General features: G+C 31.7%; 1 long non-coding RNA gene across 3 annotated transcripts in view; it reads left to right on the forward strand.

Annotated features, from left to right (window-relative positions):
- LOC18612754 overlaps positions 1-8,954 on the forward strand; it is a 22,530-nt gene extending 13,576 nt beyond the window's left edge. The window contains exons 2-3 of one of the 3 annotated variants that reach the window (XR_001926217.1): positions 8,191-8,753; positions 8,835-8,954. This is a non-coding gene — a long non-coding RNA (uncharacterized LOC18612754). Of the gene's footprint in view, positions 1-8,190 lie in introns of all 3 variants that reach the window. The other 2 variants (XR_001926215.1, XR_001926216.1) reach the window with 2 other exon arrangements.

Raw genomic sequence — 16,452 nt, forward strand, 5'->3', positions numbered from 1 at the left:
TCAATTTAACTAAAAATCAAAACCTAAAAATTTCAATTTCTCCCCCCTTGAAATTCGTCCAGCCCTTGATGTCACTTTTAGATCTCTCTCCTCAAGCATGCTAAATGGAAACAAAGGCATAGGAAAGGTAGAAATAAAGCTAAAGTCGAAAAACCTTACCGTTCGACGCGTAAACAGGCGAAAAACGTGAATTCCCCTTTGAATTTTCTTGTTTCTCTTTCGTTTTTCTTTTTTTCTTCCTTTCCTCTCTATTTTCTCTCTTGTTCTCCCTTATGGCCGGCCATCACTTAAAATGGGGTTTAAATGGGCTGACTTTTCATTAAAATAATATTAAATCATTAAAAAGTGCCATGTGTCACTTTCCCATTGGCCTATTTTTAAAATTTCGTCTTTTAAACTTCAATTTTTCACCACTTAACATACCATAGTTGGTCATACCAAAAATAAATAAATCCTATAATTTTGACAAGTTTTGGGTGGTGAAAATTACGGTTTTTACCCCCGGATGACAAAATTACCGTTTTACCCCTATGTTCCGAAAATTGCCGAAATTGAAAATTTTCACTTCCTATCATTAAATTATACTTCAAAAAGTTAACCTTGGTCAAAACGTTCACTCCATGATCAAATTATTATCTTAGGTGGCAAAATGACGATTTTTACCCCTAAACATCAAAATTTTTAATTTTACCCCTAATGAACCCTTGAACTCCGAACAATCATTTTTAGTCATTCCTGGACTATAAAATATTAAATTTCATCATACAATTCCTATTTGAACTAGTTCGAGGTTAAATCAACTCAAGTGTATCGTTAGGTACGATACCGGGTTTCGTCTATTCGTAGGTGCTTTCGTAGCATAATAACATGCTACTCAGTGCATGTATGTCATGATATGTGTTTATAGGGTCGGGTTTTACTTAAACCAACTTGCTTACTAGGCTTGCCTTGGTTGCATATTTGTCCTCAAAGCTCTTGAGAATTATGCTGAAGAATTTATTTTTGAATTTTTAATTTGCAAGTCTTTTACTTGTTTATCTCTCTCTATTTCTTTTGCTTTTTTTGTCCTAAGTTTTTTAAAAGAATGATTTTGGTTGTTTATGTGTTTTTTATAGCTTTTTAAATTAATGTTTTCTATATATAAATAGGTGAAGAAAGGGTTGTAAACTTGTAATCCAACTAACAATGGAATCTAAACCATTGATTTTGTACAAGTTTTTATTTATGTAGCAATCGGTTGTTTTCCAAAAAAAAAAAATGTTTGGCCAACAAAAGCTTTCAAGAAAATGTAAATTTGTTGCTGAGATTTTCAATGTTAAAGACGGTGACATGCCCTATGAGTAAAGTATCAAAGTAAAAAAAAAAAATTATGATTGGAAGTTTGTCCATCCAATGATGATTGTAAGGACATTTTTTTTTATTTTTCTTTTTAAGAATTTTGTAAAGATATGTGAAACAATTGTTTTTTTTTTATAGCTGTTGGAATGTAGATTTTTAAGAAATGAAAACCTAGTTTTTTTAAAAAATGCTAATATATTTCATGAAGAGGTGTATACTTTTAAATATGAGGGTCTTATTGTCTTTTTAATGAAAATTTAACTAAAAATTTAACAATGTTACCTTTTTGAAATGGTATTAGAGCTTCGTTAAGCATAGTTAAGCATAGCAGCCACACTATCCTAACCTTACTTCAATGGCCACCTCTAGTGAATCAACCACCATCACCACCACCACCACCCCTTCTTTTACTGTATATCAACCTCAAACAACAAAACTAATATCCATAAATGCTATAGCTCAACTACCTTTTAAACTCAACAATATCAATTTCCTTGTTGGCAGTTGCAATTTAATTCACTCATTACTGGTTACAATCTCATAAGATATCTAAACGAAACAACACATTTCTATGACCCCATGATCACCATAAATGGTATATCCACACTAAATCAAATCTATCACCAATGGTATTGGCAAGATAAATTCATCCTTAATGCCATTGTAGCCTTATGTTTAGAGTCCATTGTTCCACTCATAGCCACTTCCAAAACCTCTCAAGATGTATGACAAAAACTCTGAAACATATTTGCTAGCAAAACAAGGTCGAGGATTATGCCTCTTAAAAAGAAACTTGTTGTCTTTTCTCAAGACAATAAAAGAATTGCTGAGTATCTATAATATATGAAAGGAATTACAGATGAACTAGCACTGGCACAAGCACCGATGCTAAATGATGACCTCGTGATATTCATTTTAAATGCCTTAGGGGTCGACTACAAGAAGATCTCAACTGCCATTAAAGCTCGAGAATCCACCATATCATTTAGGAGCTTTATATGATAAGCTCATTGATTTTGAAAATGTAATCAAGTAGGATGCAACACTTTCCATCCATGTTGTAAGGGTCAATCATGTCAGACAAACCAAATTTTCATTTCAATTAAGAGGAGATAACTCTAATGGCAATTATTAAATTAAAGGTAACTTTAATTATCAAAGAAAGAAATTCATTTCACATGAGAATAACACTATGAAACTAGTATGTCAGATTTGTGACATAATAGGTCATATAACAAAAACATGCAGAACCATGAGGAGAGCCTTCAAAGAACTAGTTGCAAATGTCACAACCTCATCCAAATCAACTATTATCCAAGTTGGATTGCAGATTCAAGAGCTTCCCACCATGTCACCTCCAATTTGAACAATATTTCCTTATATACTAATTATGGAGGACTTGATGAAATTTTCATAGGGGATGGAACAAGTTTTCCCATCAAGCATATAGGTTCCTTTGTTATTCATTCCAATAATAAATCGCTTCATTTAACCAATGTTTTACATGTTCCACATATAAACAATAACTTGATATCTATCTCCAAAGTATGCAAGACTAATAATGTTTCCGTTGAATTCTTTTTGTTAAAAAAGATAGCTCAATGAAAATATCCAAGAAAGAGGTGAATTGGATTTTAAAAAATTTGGAAAGTGTCAGAACAATTAGCTATAGTTGACTATAAAGAAACTCTAGTTGACAATGGTTGTGGTTTTTGTCACAAACCAACTCCAATGTCTTTCAAACAAAATTGTGGTCGACCATAAAGACTCAAAAATCAATCCTGGACTAGGAAAGTCATTTTGAAAACTTGTAAGAGGAATTTCAACAAAAACCTTAATGTATATGCAAGTTTTAATCAAAGCTACTTAATCAAACATAGATAAATGGTTACTTTGAAATGCCTAAACATTCTTTAAATGTAAATCAAATAAAGGTACCTTTGAGAAAAACATTTCAAGAAATCTTTTCAACAAGGAATGGACAATTTGTGATGGTTGAAAAAGATTTAGCAAAAAACCAACCAAATGTGAAAAGTATGAATCAAACTACAAGCACTTTATGAAATGGGTTCTCTTGAAATGAATTATAACAAAACAAAACAATGATAAAAGAAGCCACTAGGTAAAAATAAAACTTTTTTCAAAATGGATTTTCTACTTGTGTTAAAATCAAAGCAAATGATTTTTTTCTAAAATAGAGTTTCAATAATAAATCACAAAGCATAAAAGTAAATCAAGACAAAAAGATTTATAGTGGTTTAGCTTTTCAAGTGCCTACATCCACTCCTTTGGTTCACCAAGGAATTTCCAATCTACTAAAAAGGATTCTTTCTTTTTAACGAGGTTAAAGTGGTAACCTTCATAATGGCTTTTTTAGGAGTTGAAGTGAAAACCCTTGATTTTTAACGGGTTCAACCACAAACCAATAGTTTTCAACGGGTTCACCATAAACCCATAATTTTAATGGGTTCACCACAAATCCATGGTTTTTAATGGGATCACCATAAACCCATACAATGGATTTTTTCGGGATCAACCTAACCCTTTTACTAACTTTTCAAGGCTAAGTTAAGAACTTTACAAGAATAGCAATATTGCCTCTAAAAAGTGGATTTTGCTAGTTTGATATAATAAAGGAAGAATTCTTAACATTGGGTAAAAAGATAGGACGTAAAGATGAGAGTGAAAGCACAAAGAAATTTTAGCTCAAGAAAGCTCGGTTTCTTTCATTTTCTCTCAAGATTTGATTTTCAAAAGTTTAGCCTTTTTCTTTTCTTCTTTCTCATGTTGAAATGCTGTCAAATGGTCCTTTTTATAGTTGAAAAGGTCTTAGAGCCGTTGGAGATGATTAGAGTAAAACACTAGTTGTTTTCTTTTCAAATTTTGTGTCTAGCGATCATTTGTAGTCGACTATGGAAGTTCTCTAGTCGATCCTCTTCCAGAAAGCTTCTATTTTTCTCATTAAAGCTTGGAGGGTTAACTGGGACTATTCCAAGGTCGACTATGGTTGTCTCTTTTTAAGTTTCCTTGTTCGTTCTTCCATAAGATTGACTTGCCTTGCTCTAGGATTGATTGAAGCTTTGTTTCTTTAAGATTCTTTAGCATTTTACCACATAGCTTTGGCCATATCTTTGTTGTGATCAAATGTTGAGTTGAGAGTGAACTTCATGGCTTGAAACAACCTTGGTGTTGTGAAGATCAACCATATTTGAATGCTTTGAGATAAACTTCAGCACTTGTGAACCTATCTTGCAACTTCAAGATCTCAAAGATGAATGTTAGAGGGATTATAAATAGAAATCTTTTAAGTAATTCTAACACTCATGCAATTAAGTCATTTAAACTTGTAGACATTTGTTATGCAAGTGAAAATTCAATGACTTAAAGAATTTACAGAACTAAGATAAACAAGTTTGCCATCATATAAAAACAAGTGTATGAGAATTAAATTATTTCAAGGACTTGTCAATAATCGCTCAAATAATATTCAAGCAAATTAGGATCATTTTGTCTTAATCAAAACTATATAATCATTTTAAAGCTAACATTTTCCTCGGCATTCTGATAGAGGACTTAAGCATGGGGCACCACTTTTGAAAGGTCTTAATAAAGATAACATTTACCATCCTTCTAACTGCATGCCATTTTCTCCACAATCTATTACTGTTTTCCTCAAAACAACAGGTTCAATTAATATTTAGCATAACAGACTTGGTCATCCTTCTTTTAGAATATTGAATTTTATGCTAAAATCTTTTCGATTACCTTTATCTTCCTCCCAAAAATTGTCAATTTGTGATTCGTGTCACTACAATAAAAGCCATGAATTTCCTTTTAATAAATCAAGTCTCAAGAGTTCAAAACCTTTTGAATTGATTTACAATGATGTATGGGGGTCTCCACATACTAAGTCCATTGAAGGATTCTTATATTATGTCATATTCATTGACCATTTCACAAAATACATATGGTTAATTCCACTAAAGCATAAATTTGATGTCTTTACATTATTTCCATTCTTCTAGCAATTCAATGAAAAGCAATTTGACGTTAATCTTATGACCATATATTTTGATAATGGAGGTGTATATAAGAAGTTGTCTCACCTACTAAGCCAACATGGTATTTTACACTTAACCACACTTCCTCACACACCTTAACATAATAGCTCAGCTAAAAGAAGACATAGGCACATTGTAGAAACTGGACTAACATTACTTTAGGTTGTTTCCATGCTCTTAAGTTTTTAATCACATGCTTTCTAAATTGCAACTTATCTAATTAATAGACTTCCCACTCCTCTTTTACATCACAAGGAACCCTTTGAGGCCTTATTCAAGTCCCTTCCTAACTATAATAAATTCAAGTCACACTCAAGCCTTATAATCAACATAAGTTGCAATTGAAATCCAAACAATGCATATTTTCAAGATATTCCACAAAACAAAGTGCCTTCAAATGTTTTGATTTGGCTACCAAAAGTGTATGTGTATCTTGACATGCCATTCTCCATGAAACTTTTTTCCCTTTTGCATCTACTAATATCGCATCCTTTAAGAACACGAAACTATCTCATGATAACAATTCCATTACAACCTTACAGCCATCCAATTGTACCTTTTTAACAATACCAACCATCAACACAAGTTCAAAGGAGTTGGCATGCACAAGCACTTCTCAAACCATTCAATCAATTGCCCTCTGCTTAAGTCCTTCTTCAAATGTTACCTATCTCCTTTTTACACATAATTCAAACACCCTTTCTCATAACACTTTATAGACACAAATGACTAATCCAATGATGACACAGTCACAAAATAATATATTTAAACCAAAAAAGGCTTACATTACAACCAAACATCTACTAACTCCTCCCTTGGAACCAATTACAATAAGAAAAGCCTTAAGTGATCAAAATTGGTAGAATAAAATGATAAAGGAATTTAATGCACTAATTTAAAACAAAACTTGGTCCCTTATGCCACCTTCATCTGCTAAGAATATTATAGGCTACAAATAGAATTTCAAAGTTAAAAGAAAGTTTGACGGTTCTCCAAAGAGATACTAAACTAGATTAATTGCAAAAGGTTTACACCAAAGACCAAGTCTTGCTTACAAAGAAACTTTTAGTCTTGTAATCAAACCTATAACTATTAAAACTATATTGTTCATTGTGTTAGCTTAGAGATGGCCAATCAAGCAATTGGAAGTTTATAACGTTTTTTTCCAAAGCACATTGAATGATGATGTCCAAGTGGCTCAACCCACAAGCTTTTTCGATAAAGATAAGCTTTTACATGTTCTCAAATTGAACAAGGCAATATATGGCCTCAAACAAGCTCTAAGAGTTTAGTATTAAGAATTGAGCTCTTTTTTACTTTCATATGGTTTTAAGAATTTAGTCTCAAATGCCTCTTTATTCATCTTTTCCAAAGATTCAACTTTAATCTATTTCTTAGTTTATATGGATAATCTATCAGTGACGAGTAACAATTTAAAGGCTCTACATCAATTCCTTCAACATTTGGCTAACATAATTTATTTAAAGTATCTACGAAATCTCAATTACTTTCTTGAAATTGAAATGATATATTCATCTCCAATAGTTTATTTCTATCTCAACACAAATATTTCGAGATATCCTAGCCAAGTTTGACATGGAGAATGCAAAAACTATCACCAACACTACTGGCCAGCAACATAAAATTATAGATCGAGTCTTGCTAATGTAATAGATTATAGAAAACTCATTGGCTCACTTCAATATTTATCTCTTACACAATCAGACATTGTTCACTCCATTAACAAATTGTTACATACATGCACTATCCCACTCAAGTCCACTGGTCAAGCTTAAAAAGAGTTTTTGGATACCTTAAAGGCAAACTACATCATGGTCTATTCTTGAAGAAACCTTCTTTTTTACAATTATATGCTTTTAGTGACGCAGATTGGCAAGTAATTTAGATGACAGAAGCTTCTCATCTGCTTTCATAATTTATATTAGAGGCAACACAATCTTCTGGAAGTCTTCTAAACAAATAAAGTTGCACGATCCTCAATAAAAGTTGAGTACAAAGCCATTGACCACACTATAGTTGAATTGATCTAGTTGCAGAACCTATTAGCAAAATTGAAAATCCCATCACCTCAACCTTCACGTTTTCACTATGATAATGTAGGAGCTACATATTTGAGTGCCAATCCCATATTTCATTCTTGAATGAAATTTCTTGCATCAGATTGCCACTTTGCCAAGTAACATGTCTCTATCGATATTCTCAAAGTCACCTATATGCCAACTATTAATCAGTTAGTCGACGAACTAACAATACCATTACCCAAACACAAATTCATCATGTTAAAGTCCAAGATGGGTATAGCAGATGGCTCCACCATCTTACGGGGGCATATGAAGGATAAAATAGCCTATCCATTTCAAAGAGCCAAGATTCAAAACCAAGCTTATCATATTAGCTTATCCATTGAATTTGTTTAAGATTTAAATTATAGTTTATCAACTAATGATCATCACTATTTTTTATTCAAAACATAGATTAGTTTTTATTAGTTTATCTTGTATCTAGTATAAGTGTATGTACATACCACATCAATAAACAACTCAACTCTTTGCAAGTTGCTAACTCTATTATATAGATTATTTTGACACATTTTGGGGGCTTAAGTTGTTAGATCTTTGAGATTTTAGGTTCAAATCGTAGCAGTTTAGGCATTTTTCTAGTTTAAGTTTGATTACATGTTGAGTAGTTAATTTAAGTTATTTTAGTTAAATTTTATATTATTTTGTTTTAAATTAATTTAAGAGTAGTTATTGCTAATTTCTCTTATCAGTTTTGTAGGAAATTTGATGAAAAAGGCTCATTCGATGAACATCAATGCAAGTATGGTGATATCTTCATTCATATATGTTTTGGTATTTTGACCATATCTCTCTCTACAAAACTCAAATAAGGTCATTCTTGGACCAATAGAATTATAAGAAGAAAGACTACAACTTTTAAGTTTACCAGTTTTCCCAATTCTGATCAGATCATAGTCAAAATGTTTGTCTAATTTCAAGCACTGTAGCAGTACATATGGACTGAGTATGATGCAGTATTTGGAGCATATCTTTCAATCCCGAAGTCAAATTAACATGATTCTAGGCCATTAGAAAGTTAAGATATAGGGCTACAACTTTTATGTTTATCACCTTTCCCAGTTCAGATCAGATCAGGGTGAAAGTCATATTCGAAGTTGATAAACCGTCGCAACACTAGAAGAATAAGGCTGCAGTGCTGGTGAAAGGAAGCCCACCATACAATTTTCCCAAGAACTCAGCACTGCAGCATTGCAGTACTACTGTGGCAAGAATCCAACACCTCAGCTCCAAGAAATCAAGGTCGCGACGCTGGGTGATTTTCCAAAAATAAAAATTTCACTGGATTTTGGAAATTAGGTTACTTGGAGCCTATTTAAGGAACCTTTTTTCACAGGTTTTAAGGGGTAAGGCAACAAACAACTACTCTGGAGATTTGAAGCCAAGAACAAAGCAAGAAAAGAAGAGAATTAAAGGGAGAATCAAGATCACAAAGCTCCAACTATTAGTTTTCTCTCTTTACTTTTATGTTTTTCTTATTTTCTTTGACTTGGATTAATGGCTAATTTTCTTTGGATGAAGTTTTTATTAGATATTATGAGCTAAATTTATTTCTCTAAGATTGCAGTTGAACTCACTTCACATGTAATCTAAACTTTTAACCTCTTTCTTGCTTATCTTTAATGGGATTTGAATTGTTTATTCCAATTTGTTATTAATGCTTTTAATTGCTTGATCACCAATTAAATTGATTTAAGAACCTAAACAAACTTGGGAAAAGGAGTTTAGTGTAGACTAAAATTGAGATAGCATATGATCATATTAATTGATTTGCGTATAGGATAGGGATACACCTATAGGCCTTATGTAGCCAGATTAGAGCCTAAACTTAATGAGTTTGTTTTAATTTCAATTCACATAGGGATATAGTGTTTTGGTTAAAATAGATATTTTTATAAGATGAGTTAGGAGACCCTTATAAATAATTGAGGACTCTAGGTTAGCAATTTATCTCATTGAAATAAGTTAAGGAAGATAGATAAGACTTAGATAAAGAGTGAGGGATATTGTAATCCTAGGCTTGTTTGATTTGATTTTTACCTAATTATCTTGTTATTTTGTGTCACGACCCAAATTCCGGGCCATGACCGGCGCATGGGCCCAATGGACATAGTCCACTAAGCCCAAGCAAGCCTATCAATCTGACATGTTTATCATTCCATCATAAACTACTAAGTCACATTTCATAACTCAGGATCCAAGTAATATTAAACAATGCCAACTCATACTGGCATACCAATTAAGTGTATATACATTGTCTACAACATGTATCTTAAAAATTTACATTAGGTTCGTCTATACACAACAAAATAATACTCGACTTTCAGCGGAGGGACTCGGACGAATGTACAGCTACTGAATGCCAAGACACCTATCAAAAGATGGATATAATCTACAAGGACACGTCGTCCTAGTTACCGGCTGCCTCGTGATCTGAAAACATGAAGTTGAAAACGGTGAGTATAAACCCAGTGAGTGAACAAGAAAGGGAACAAGCATACCATAAGAAATCTTTAACGAAATCATGATGCATTCTTTTTCAAAAACAATGCAATTTGTTTCTGTTCTTATTAAAAACCCCTCATCAAGCCCTTAAATGATTAATCATTTGAAAATCATGAACCCATACATAACGAACCATTTGAAGAATGAAAGCTTTAATAATACGCAAGCAAGTCAAATACGACAACGAATCTTCGTTGTAGCGAAAAAGCATTCTAGCTGCAGCGAGTTTGATTTTCGCTGTAGTGAGAAATAGGGCACCAATGCAAAATTTACCCTTCTTCCAAAGGAAAAACCACCATGCTGAAATGTCCAAACCAACATGAAACACATAACAATTTCCCAAGGTTTAACATGTCAAGTTTCACATGCATTACAACCATAAACCGTTATCCATTAATTTCCTATAACACACATATTTACATATGTATATATGTATACGTATATACCCATCATCATCATCACCAGCTCATGCTCACTCCCTACTCGCACATGGCTGGGTCATCACCGGGTTATGCGCACTCCCTACTCGCACATAGCCGAGTCAATATAATTACACAACATTATATTCAAACATATATGTATATCAACATAATGCAGCCACATAGAAATCCATAATAACCACATATCATAACATAAACCATTTCTCAAGAGCTTGTTCCCAAGGCATTCATTTTTTAGAAAAGTTGTATAAAATCATTCAAACACTTTGTACAAAACAATCATATTCCCAAAATAATTTTGATAGGCAGTCCACTCACCGATTGATTGTAGAGCCTTTAGATGACTCCAATTCCCCTAATTGTCCAAATGAGATTATGGGGCTTCCTTAGAACCTAGGATCACATTAGCATAAGCAATAGGTCAATTCACAAACTATGAACCCTAAAAGCTATCTCTTAGCTAGCTTTCAATTATCACATTAAATGGCTATCTATGTTCACTATCTTAATCACTAAAAAGTAATGAACATACTCAATAATAAAACCGCTCATACTCCCAATTACCAGCCATTATTCATAGCTAAAAACCAAGCTTAATTCATCACTTACCCTAGGGCTTCTTTGTAGTCAAATTCTCTTTCAATTGCTTCCAAATCAATGGGATAATTCTCTCTTTCTCTCTCTAAAATGCCCAACTAGTGAGAGAAAGTATGGAAATAAACTTTACCAAGGGTTTTGAAGTGAGAGAGTGAAAGAATACTAGGGTTCTAGTCAAAAGGGCTCAAAAGTATGAAAACTAGAGCTAGAGAGAGCAAATTTTGCAAGCTACATATCAAGCTTCCATGGAGGTTTTGAAGAAACGTGAGAGAGAAGAAGAAGAAGAAGACAAGCTGCTGGAAAATGGGAGAAGAAGCTGCTGGAAGAAAGTATTTATAGGCCAAACTTATCCATTCCCTTAAAATTACTAAATTACCCATCCATCAATTAACTTACTTTCCTCTAATCTTTTATGTAATCTTTTTGTTCTTTTGACACTGGGACAAAGTCCATAATGGTCTAAACATACTCGGGTTCATGAAAACATAAAATTTTAACCCGAGGTGAAAAATGACCATTTTGCCCCTACCGTGAAAATCATCAAAATTTTGGTTTCCTTTCCATTTTAACCTTAATTTCACCATCCATTTATGCCTTAGGCCTACTTAGACCATAATATTGTTTAAAAATCTGACTTTTATGGGCTTACTAAGGAAATGACGAAATTACCTCTGATCAAGGATATCGCGTAGACTTCCCTTTACGAGTCTATATAGGTTAAGGTCTCACACTTTGATTTCTCTTTTTAATATAAATTTTGGTTAATTAGTTTTAGTTAATTAATTTAGTTATGTGAATTTGATTGTTTGGATAAGATTATATTGTTTTAATTTTAGTACTTAGTAAAATTTTGGATCAATTTTCTGTGCGATTGATACTCTGCTTGCTTACATATTATCTAGTTGATACGTATACTTGCGTTGTAGAATTTTAACTGATACAAGATTATTCTCTATCATTCCTTGCTTGTCATTCCCTGTTTTTACAACCTTATGGGAACAAAGGTTTAATTTGAGAAAAAAGAACCTCAGAGTGTTATGTGAGAAAATATCATATTGGGTTTATATGGAGCTTATCCTAAAATAAATAATAATATTACTTAGTTAAATTATTAGAAGTATTTAAGTTAATCAATTTTAGTAGTTTTGGAGTTGACACTTTTAATTAATTATATATATTAATAAAATAAATATTGTGTTTCAATAGGAGTCTAATAAAGAAATAATAGTTAAATTGAAAATTGCATTGTAAAACAATAATTAAATGAATAATAAATAAAGTCTTAATTAAATTGTTAGGGGTATTTAAGTCAATTATTTTTAATACTTTTGAAGTTGACACTTTCATATAAAAATATATAGATTTACTAAACCATGAATTACATAATGAAAACTATTGAAGAGTAAATTATTTCTGATTTTATAAGTTTCAAATCTTTTTAATCTATGTCAATTTTAAAGTTATAATTTTTTTATTTGAACAATTGAAGCTTTAATCATCGAGATATCAAAATTTTATATATATATATATATATATTCATTTGGAGATCGACCCTCAAGTTCTTTATGCTTGGATGACTATAGGAGTATTGGGCCACACGTTGATATGGATTGGAGAGCCCATAGTGGTGTACATGAATTGTGCATAAATGGAATCCTAGCTAGGTAGCTTGATAAGTCCTATTTATATTCATTTTTTACCACATATTTTTATAAGATTTATGGAATAATTTTGTCTACTGAATGTGAATTAGATACTTGTTTGATTATGTGAGCTCAATAATAGTAGGAGTTAAGCCAAGTTGATGGAGAAGTATTGGACATAATTACATTTACCAAGAAGCAATTTTTCCAAAGGAGATTAGGGTCATTCGACCATTATTGCAGAAAAAGACATGCATCCAAACCTGTTTCAATAATTAGTGCATAACTTTTGCTCTGGAGGTCAAAATAACATGATTCAAGAGGCATTAGAAAGCTAAGAAACAGGGCTACAATTCTTATGTTTATCATTTTGCCTAGTTAAATGAGATTAGGGAGAAAAATGTGTCATAAGCTTTTGGACAATGTAAATAGAATTTGAGGAACAGTGGATTTCTACTCGGATGAGCTTGATGTTTTAAATTTTAAAAGAGTCAAATCATGTGCATGTTGGGAATTTAAATTTCATGAGGACTTATGAGCTGAAGTGATTAAGTTGGATTAATTTGTGTTGTAATTATCTAAAGGAGGTTTCACAAGTTAGAAGTTAATTTAAATTAAAACTCTTAATTAGGATAGAGTTCATATGGCGATAAACAACTTTCGTTGTTTATTTAGTAGCTATTGCTAGAAGAGAAGAAGGAAGCCGAATTTAAGAAAAAACCCTAAGGAAGGAAAAAAGGAGGGAGTTAGAAGAGAGAGCCTTAGTTGTTGCTCAAAGAAAAAGAAATAGAGGCAACCAAAGCTTCGAGAATTATTTCATCAAGAAAATTTATTCCTTCTTTTCTTTTTCTTAATTGTAATCAATTATGGTGATGTCTTCCAATACACTTTGGTGTTTATTAAATTTTGTTATGGAGTAGATTTTTATTTGTTAAGGGAAGATTTAGCCAAACCTATGTCTTGAGAATTTCACAAGGAATAAGTTTTGAAACTTTATTTTCCATGAAGAGCATGTTCTATTAATCTTAATGCTTTTTATTATTTTGATTGGGATTCTATTACATAGCTATAATGGAATAGAGAAGTTGTGTTTGATGAACTTTTGAATAAGAAATTGAACTTTAAATGTCTTGTACATGGCATAAATTAAATAAGACTAGCTGAATAGTGATTTTAGGATATTTATGTGGTTAGTTTAAGTTGTGATCGAATAGAAAGACTTACAAAAAAAAAAAAAAGATTTTGTATACCTAATGCACCTTAAATTGATTTAATCTAAGATAGACTTGAAATATGGATATTTGTAGTTAAGGATATTTAAGGTAGTTAATTAGGCTTGAAATATGGATAATTAAGACATTAAGGAATTCGATTTTCTCATGAATTATAAAGTTTGAAACTTGTTTGTTGATTCCTTTGGCTATATAGGTGTAGGTGAAATCAAACTTTGTTGTTTAATTTTCACACAAATGCACGCTATCGCAAAGAAGTAATATATTGATGAAGTAAAGTATCGTTCCCACTGAGATTTGTTGCTAAATTTTTACTAAGTACTAAAATTTATGACAAATTAATCTTATTTACGTAACTAAAGTTCTTAGAAAATTAATTAAAATAGGTACTAAATTAACTAACAGAAATTAAAATTACTTGAGAAAGGCAATAGACTAAAACCTAAGATTATGGGTTCAATCAACACTTCATCTTATACTAGTTTATCTTATTATTTATATTCATGGGTGGTTTTACTAACGTAGAATCCAAAGCTATGTACAAGTCTTTGTCAATATGCTTGCACAAATAGCTAACTTAATTAGGTCAATATATGTCTATAGGAATCAATTAAATAAGGTTCATTAACCTACTATTCTAATTTGCCTATGTATGGCAATTGGTGTATGTCTAACCGAATCACGAATCAAATCACTTAAGTGACGTGAACATACACTATTCAAATCTTAGTCAAATCTAAAATCTCTATATCGAGTCTCAATTAAATTCACAAATTAGGTAATTATTGATCAGGCAATTAAAAGCATTAAGAACATAATTGAATAAGCAAAACTACACACATATTCACGATAAATAAAAGAAAAACTAATAATCAGATTACATGTTGAAATCCACCATAATCCTAGAAAAGTAAATTAGTTCATGATATCTAAGTAAAGCATTATCTAAAGAAATTTAGCCATGAGTGTAAGTCAAAGAAAATAAGGGAAACACAAAATAGAGAAAGAAACTAATGGTGAAGCTTTTTGATCTTGAATCTCTCTTAGTCTATCTCGTTTTCTTACCTTTTTTTGGGCTCCAAGTCTTTAGAATAGCTGCTGCTACCCTCTCCTTCGAATACTCTGAAAAATGTCCCTTAAATAATTTCAAAATTACCTATTTTTCTTATTTTCGTATAAAAAAATATTTTTGGAAAGTAATGTGGCATCGCGGCATTATCTCCAGTGCTGCAACGCTTTAGCCTCAAGAAAATGTATGATGTTTTCCATTCTTCTAACACCACGGCCATGCTCTCCTTAGTGCTACAGCCTTGGCTTCCTTGGTGATGCAGCCTTGAGCAACTCAAGGCCATGACCTTCACTCAACATGCTACCTTGTGCATAACTGTAGCAGTCCATCATATTTCAATGTGATTTTCACCTTGATATGATCCAAAATAGGTTAAGTGATAAGCATAAACATTGTAGCCCTATCTTTTAGCTTTCCAATGGATCAAGAATCACATGAATTAAACTTCTGTAGCTCAAGTTATTCTCAAAATACTATAGTATGTATGATTAAAGACATCACCATACTTGTGCGATTTTTCATCAAATCAACCCTTTTCATCAGATATCCTACAAAAGCAATGAGAGAAATCAACAATAATTATTCTTTAAGTAAATTAAAGAAAAATAAAGTAAAATTAAATTGTAATATCTTAAATTAACTACTCAACATGTAATCAAATTTAAATTAGAAAAACACCTACTAAGATCTGAAGTTAAAATCTTAAAGATCTAGCTACTTAAGCCCCCAAAATGTGTCAAAATAACTCTATATAATAGAGTTATCATACCCCAAAACTTAAGATTTTACTAGTGCTCAAGCAAAACATGAAATAACTTAAATGAAGAAAACAACTTAACTAGAAATCAATTGCAGCAACTCAATAATCACCTTTAATGTCCTTAAAAGTTAATCCAAATTCTCAACTCTAAGCAACACACAAATATTATTCAAGTTCATGTTTCAATTCAAATGCAAGCTCATCGTCAAGTGGATTTTCGTGTGTGTGTGCAATCTTTTCACCTAGAACATTATACAATTTGGATAAATTTATATTCATGTAAAATTCAAATTAGTAATTGGATTCCATAAGTTTGCTTTTCATATCTCTCTCCACTAATGTAGACTAACACTAAGTTAAGGATCAATAGGACTTTAATTAACTTGTAATGTATGGCTAAGGTCAAGATGAGATATAAAATAGTATGTAGCTCAAATCACCCTAAGCACATAGTCAATCTAAGACCTATTCAAGCTTTATTTTCCTTCACTTAATGTGCCCTTTTTGCATCATAATTTTTCTTTTGTTAAACAATTCAATCTATTTCTTTTTCTTTTTCTCAATTTCACACATCCAAACTTGTTTATTTTATTAGATAGTGAGATGAATACAACCATACTTTTGAACTTTTCATCATTTTTCATCTTTACTACCTCTTTCCTTATTTAGCTTCTAATATTTCCTAAATTGACTTATGCATTTAGGAAT

This window comes from Theobroma cacao, chromosome 1, assembly GCF_000208745.1.
Source record: "Theobroma cacao cultivar B97-61/B2 chromosome 1, Criollo_cocoa_genome_V2, whole genome shotgun sequence".
NCBI classification, from domain to species: Eukaryota; Viridiplantae; Streptophyta; class Magnoliopsida; order Malvales; family Malvaceae; genus Theobroma; species Theobroma cacao.